Source organism: Pangasianodon hypophthalmus, chromosome 10 (genome assembly GCF_027358585.1).
Source record: "Pangasianodon hypophthalmus isolate fPanHyp1 chromosome 10, fPanHyp1.pri, whole genome shotgun sequence".
NCBI lineage: Eukaryota > Metazoa > Chordata > Actinopteri > Siluriformes > Pangasiidae > Pangasianodon > Pangasianodon hypophthalmus.
This window is the reverse complement of record NC_069719.1, coordinates 21,593,984-21,601,644: the sequence shown is the minus strand read 5'-3', so window position 1 is coordinate 21,601,644 and position 7,661 is coordinate 21,593,984.

Here is a 7,661-nt window from a genome sequence, read left to right as displayed (position 1 = left end):
GTATGTAGGCTGTACATGTGCTAGGAACTCAGAAGTGTCACTTCTCTGACAAGCCTTTCTATACTATTTTATATTTTACTGTTTTGCATTTGAACCTAAGACAGTATTTGGTTTTATTTTAGTTTTAGTTATTTTCTAGCTTGATAAAAAATTTCATTCCACTTCCTGGAGTGTATTTATATGGAAGAACAAGCGCAAAAAAGTGTAATCTTTTCAGACATGTGCATGCGCCGTATGTTAAAAAATTATGCCTCCCCATGTAAAACTAGTCCTATCTGAAAAGGGCTTGTTTTATGCCACAAGTGGTATCCTTTAGGAAGCTAGCTAGTGTTTAAAAGTCACAACAAAGCTTTCCCTTTGATTATGAATGGAATGGGCACATATCTGTTGAATAAGCATTATGAAAAATGTAAGTTCTGGTAAAGAATGCTTCGCAAGCAGTACACCTGACACCAGCGTTTGTGATGGTCTGTACTTGTCCAGGTATGCAGGGAATAACAGGGGTTCTACAGCAGCTGTGAAAAAGATGTTCCTGCAGTGAAACTGAAATGAGACAGTCTGGGAAAGCACCTGTACCTGGATGTCACTAGCACATCTTAGAAATCAGATATACTTTTACTTCTTCCTTCTAAAATACATGTGCAGATGGAATTTTTGCATGCGGCATGGCTTGGTTGCTATTTCTCCTTATGGAACCTCTTCAGGACTTTAAGAGTGTCCTCATTTTAATATGCATTTAATCATTAAAAGTTCATCACATGTCTTTGGTGTGACATTCAACCTCCCCTGCAATCATGCTGCTCAATTATACAGAGCTTCATCCTAATATATATTCAGGCATTATGCTATTTTCATGACCATATATGCAATCATTGACCTTTTTTGTTGCTTTCGACCATTTCGAAGTTGTGTTTTCTGTTTTTGAAGGATCATTTTTCTAAAAGTGTGAACATGGCTAACAGTAGGTGAAAGGTAGTCATGTGAATCACCCCATGCTATCAGCTTGCTTTCTCTTATAGCTCCTTTTTTAAACAATGTTAGCGCTTTCGAGTGACCTATTCTTTTAATTCAGCCATTGCTGTGGGATGAACTGATGCAGTAGCAGCATCAGTTCTTTGGCAATGTTCTCCCTTAGTGCCTCCACACACATTCCCTTCAGTAGCTGACAGCACTGCTGTGCCATGGCCTTTGTCAAGGTGCAGAGCGGCAATCAAACAGCACAGACCTTTTTTTCTCCCTCGATTAATTTGATCCTTAAATGGATTTTCAGTGACACAGACCTTGCAAAGTTACCATGGTGACTGAATCTGCGGCTCAGCATCACGTCAGTAAAAAGCCCCACTGACTGACAGGCGGTGAATACTACCAAAAGAATGTGAGCGAGAAATATGCACATTAGAATATGCACATAGCATTTACCCTGTGACAGCTCCCTGATGTGTTAAACCACAATTTCCCTGCAGTTGGGAAAGAAACTGGCAATGTTTTTAAAACACAAACCCTCCAAACTAGCCGTCCATGTGCTGAAAAAAATGTTTAAAGGATGTTTAAAGAAAGCCCTGTCCCTGCATAATATAACTTGCCATTGCTAGGAGAGCTGCATTTATTTTGCTCCACATGTGGGATAGCACATATAAGCGAATGATTCCTGTTATTAACAAAATGTCTGCTAGCTGTCTTTGATTTCAGATGTTTTCTTGTTTTGTAATACTTTAGCAGTGATCCCTTTAACTCTGGCTAAAAGAATATTTCTTTATATGCAATTTACACTGATAACAATTTTAACTATTCCGAAGACAGGCGGAGGAAAGAAAGCCATCAAACCTTAAGGTATCAAGACGAATCTGCACCACCATTGGTGCCTGTGACCACTGAGAAGAAATAGCCCTCATCAACTGCCATCTTGTCTTTTTCCTGTGGGACAAAGCTTGTTGTACCTTCAAGGGTGATTCAGGGTGTATCCGATTTCACCTAGTGCTCTCTCCCACCCATTTGTAAAGCCAAAGATCATTAGCCTCTTAGATTACTTTCCCTTCAGCTACTTTTTCTTCCCTAAGAGCCCACTCCTCTTCTCTCTCTGCCCTCTAAACAAATTAATAAATACTGTGAACGAGGGGCCGTCCCACACGGTCCTGGAGTGTTTATTTTCCTTCAGTAACAGGGCTTTGCACCGTGGGCCCTCTATCCCAGGAGGTCATTTAAATAGGCACTTGTCTTCTAGATGTGTCTAGCTGGGACTCTCAGAAATACCACCCACATATAAGGAAACTATATCAGGGAAGGATAGTCTCACTTGACATGAGAACGGTGTTTGGCCCAGAACTGTGTGAGAGGTATAGTGTGTGAGTAGTATAGATTTAAAGTGTTCATTACAGGTTGTGTAAATGGACTAGCTTGGTGTTTCATGAAATTCTGGTCAGGAAAGGGACTTTTCTGTTTTCCAAACAGAATCAGAATACTGAAAGTTGGGAATTTTTTAAATCAGACACAATTTGTTTTAATTATTTCTAATACTTGCCATCATTTTGTGGAGATGCAGTTTGGTAAAATATGTTATTTGCTACAGCACTAATAAGAAACGATATATTACTTTAGCATGCAGTTCCATATGCATTAAGTGTCTGTACTATGATGGAAGTATTTTTAATTATTGGATATGGCTGTGCCAGTCCTGGGGTCAGCTATTTCTGTGAGTTAATGCCAAGGCAGGTCAAGCGGTTTCCACGAGCAGTGCCAAGGCAGGTGCTGAAGATTAGTGTCTCCAGCACTCGCTGTACCTTGAAGAGCCCGTGTTTTATTTGCAAACACGAGTGCACTAAGACTCATTCAACACAAACAGTTGGAAACTGTTCAGTAATCCAGAGTGGAATTTTATGTTTATGTTACAAGCCAGATTTCTGGGCTGCTATGGCACAAGACGAAACTGCAAAATGATTTCCTCCTTCAAAACAAAATGGGAGGACAGATGATGGGTGCGAACAGCCTTTGGCTGCACAATGCTAAGTGCGCACAAGTGAGAGATTTGGCGGGAATTCATGGCTTGCAACCACCAATTAATGATACAGAATATGAAATTCATAGCTCATTATGCCATCTCAAGATATATCTGCATTTGTTAAGCAACAGCCCAAAACCTGAAAATTGCAATTTCTGCTGGTGGAATTGTTACTATGACTATTTCATAACTTACCTGTAAGTGTTTACCTTGCTTTACCTTGCACTTATATAGATCTCACTGATGCTGAGTTGATGCTCTGTTCTCTAGAGGGAGGAGAAGGAGACAAGTGGCCTTCTCAAATCAGATACTGTATTTACAGGGAAGGCCTGTGGGAATCAGGCCAGACTTTGCCTGTCTATTAGGAGGTTAATAATGAGAAGCCGGTTGTGTTCTCTTGAGGCCCAAGCATCTTCCTCCTGAGGTGTGGATCTTGTTGATGTGTGGTGAGAGAAGTAGATTTGTTCCACTCTGCCATAAACAATAAGTGGGATAGCTTGCATAGAATACACATATAAATATAGGCCTAAATATATAATGATGTTTTTGTTTGTTTGTCTATTTGTGCATTTTATTTGTTAGATCCTAACTACGGCAGCTACATTTTACCTAATAATTTCTATACAAATGGATGGAGAAAAATAAAACTACCTAATAGTTTTTAAACCAATAGGTGGAAAGAAAAAAGCCACCATATTTTTTGTGAAAGCCAAGAATCCCAAACTGACACAAAACATTTTACTTTATTTCAAACAACTGCATGGTCAGGTTTCAGCAAAGATGTAGATAAAGCTCTTGACAGTGCTGCATCTCAGCGTGGGATTAGTCATCAGTAAATATTGTATTATAGAAGTTCTTTCCCTCTAGTCGAGTTTTTTTTTTCTTTATTCAGCCATTCGCCCATGTTTGAGAAAAGTCTATTATACTACATGGGCAAAAGAGGGATATGTGGGATTTACCATCACACTCTTGCTAATGAGCACAGAAGGACGAGAAAAGGGAGAACCATAGATATGGCCAGTGCCCCGAAGCCATTTTCAGTGGATGGAGGGAAGGAAGGAGGGAGGGAGGCTCCTTCTCTGAAGGAAGTGTGCTTTCATTTCAATAGATCCATCCTCAGCTCTCCTTGTCCTTTCATCCAAATCCTTGGTAGACAGGCTCAGATCTTGGATGCTCTGTGTCTGTGAATGACAAAATCCCTCTCGCACACACAAAAACCAACAATGCTCTCCTGACCCCTTCTGACCCCAGACAATGGTAGATAAGGAAATCGTCACACATTCTGCAGGCCAGACCTTCACCTGTGAGGTCAAGCTCTCTTAAGCCACTCATTTCCCTGGCGTTAACAGCAATTAACTTGTAATGAACCGATTTACAAACAAAACCAATTAATCGCATAGGAAGCGTCCTATTGGTGCACATAGGGCTCGCCGTTTCGATCACACCAGCTCCCGACCCCGCTGCCTGCGCTCTCAGCTGAAGAAAGGAATCTGCGGGCTGTAGGCGAGTGTAAATTAGTTTTTCTCCCCTTTGCTCTCCTAGTTGCCTCAAAAAGTCGATTGAACACCTTTCACCACACTCCACATATAATGAGGCAGGCTATACAAAGCTCAGAAAAGTCTGCATAGATGCCGTATGGCATATTAGTCATGAAAACCCATCAGCTTTAGAAATCAGAACTGGGTTTGTGAACGTGATAACTAATTCTCAAGCAAAATATGTGCATGTTTGTCACATTTGCATTTTATTGCTGGTGAACTGTTGAATTCACATTTTATATCATGTATCAACAACAGCAATAAACCATAAACAAACTGTTACTCTTAGCATATTTCTATATTATTAAATCATTCAGTGATAGTACATCCATCTGATCAGTAATAGTTTAGCTAATAATAAGCAATTAGAGAGAGAGAAGTGTTCTGGAAACAAGTGTTAAAATGAGTGCATATTTTGTATACATAATTGTTTCCATAGAATTTCATTTCAGCGTATTTAAAAAGCCAGATTTTCTGTCATTAGAAAATAATAACAGACCAATATCACATTTTCTGGACTGTGCTGATCTTGAGTAATCAGACATTTTAAAATGTGAAGGATATTTTAAATTTCATGCATCAGAAACAGAATTTCTTTATATATTTTCTGTCATGGATTTAAGACCATATTACAATCAAAGTTCTACAAGGTTAAAACCTTAATAATTAGCTTTTTCTGAGATAATAATAAACCAATTATTACTCTAAATGTCTTTTTTATAGAACAATCATTGCCCAAGTGTTTACGATACATGGCTTACGATAAGGCATCCTGTTCTTGTCGAATATGTAGTCATCAGTGTCATTCACTGATGTGTAATTGACCAAGCTTTTTGGCCAAACACACATTTTCATTTCTAAGTGAGATCTCAATGTTATACATTCCTGAAAATGTCCAAGGCGAGTGAGTGTTCTCTCAGGTCCTTGCTGCTTCATCAGCAGTGCCGTAACACTTGTCTCATGCGAAGACAGGTGCTGTAGTTTGATCAAGTGACATAAAGGTTAATGTGTCAGTGTTTCTGCATAAGGAGTTCCATTTGAGCAGTAAATACTTAGCCTATGAGAGCTAAAATCTGCCAGCAGTTGTCACCCATTGTCAGCAGACTGGTGCTGTAGATCTAGCAGCATACAGATCCTTAATATGCCGGTAGTTTTGATTGTATAATTATTAATCTACTATATTGCTTTAGGCTGCTAGGTTCATATACTGCTACCTATGGAAATCTACCTCACATGCAGTTTTCATGGTCAGTTATGCTGCTTCTTTTGTTCCCTATGCAAGAAAACAATACACCCTGATTGGGACACTCGTCCATCATCGCACCCTGCACACACTTACTAACACACTCATTCACAACATATTTTGCATAGCCAGTGCTCTTACTGGCATGTTTTTGTGGTGTGGGAGGAAACCAGAAAACCCAGAGGAAACCCATGTGAACATAGGGAGAACATGTCCCTGTGCTGTTCTGTGCATTTATTGAATGGTTCTGTACTTGTCCTTGTGTTACATTAGTTGCTCTGTTTATACTGCCACTGTGTAAGTGTATGTGGATGGGATCACAGTGAAAAATGACGTGAACAGTTTTACCTCTGTTTTGTCTGGACAGAAAAAGTTTTCATGTCACTGGTCCTTACAATACTCAACTCATGAGACTTACTATATGAAAGTCAATACCAGAGATGATGTTATTGATAGGGCAGACAGTCGTTAGACCGGAAGTAGATGACATCTCAGGTGTCAGGAAATGATTTAGAATTTAGCCAGCTTCATTCATCCTCTTCTCATAACGTGCTCATGTATTTCCTCACAGAATAATTGTAAATGTCAGGTTTCAGTGTTACGTTTTTTTTTCAAATATCAATATCCATCACAGTTGAAAATCAGGGTGAAAATTAAATTTTGTCATTTGTTCTAAAACTTTCCCGATCATCTCGAGGGAAGAGTCTTCTGAGCAGCTAACTAACAGTTTCGTTCCTGTCGTTCGGGCGTGTGTGCACACACGGGGGACTGTTATTCTCAGAGAAGAAAAAAATGTGTGCAAATATTAAAAATGGAAAACAGCACACATGCACACACACGCACACACACACACACACACATACACATTCATCGTCCCGGCTCCCACGGGGGCAGGGTGATACTGGGCACACTACTCTAGTGTCAATTTATGCAGCCCATGCTTCTGCTGCCTCCATTCATTAAGGGTGCTTCATGCTGCTGAAATGCAGCACTAAGGGAGATGGAGCAATAGCAAACAGCAAGAGAGAAGCTTTAATTACCAATAACTCGTTGGACAATGACACAGTGTAGTGAATGATGTTTTGTGTGATGTCTGAAATGCTGTCACTTGCATTTTTGGGAGGAAAATGTAGAATATTTGGTTGGGCTTGAAGCTCTAATAATTGTTAATAATTGTTTATAAGTTATGTCCAGTACAGAAGTTTTCACATTCATCTGTGGAGATTATATGGCCTTCTGTTTTATGTGGTTTAATGTTTTTGTCTACTTATTATAAAGATTCATCAGGAATAAATCTACTATTAAAATTGTAGTTTATGGCACATTATCCTAGTGTACTTTACCATTTCCTAACATGGTCCAGAAAACTACACACATTTATTTAAGGTAGTTATAAATGATTCATTCATTCATCTTCAGCTTTATTCTGGTCAGAGCTGTAGTGGAGCATATCCCAGGAACACTGAGTGTGAGGCGGAAATCCAACCTGGATGGGACACCAGTCTATCACACATGCCTTCACACACTCATTCACACCTAGTGGGAATTTAGTGTAGCCAATCAACCTAACAGCATGTTTTTGGGTGGGAGGAAACCAGAGAACCAGGAGGAAACCCATGTGAACGTGGGGGGAACAACCAGATACAGAACAGCTATGATAAAATATTATAAAATCATTCTGATGCTTAAAAATGTTGTACTTTGAATATCAAACATGGAAAGTCATGAATGTAGTCTCTCTTTAACAAGTGATCCTTACTTGTTAAAAAAAAAAAAAACATAAGGAAATCAGGACTCATCAACAGTTTCTTGTATAAGCTCTGTGGTGGAAATAAAGAAATGCTTAGTTTAAATGTAGAATATTTTGGCCCACTATGACAAAAAA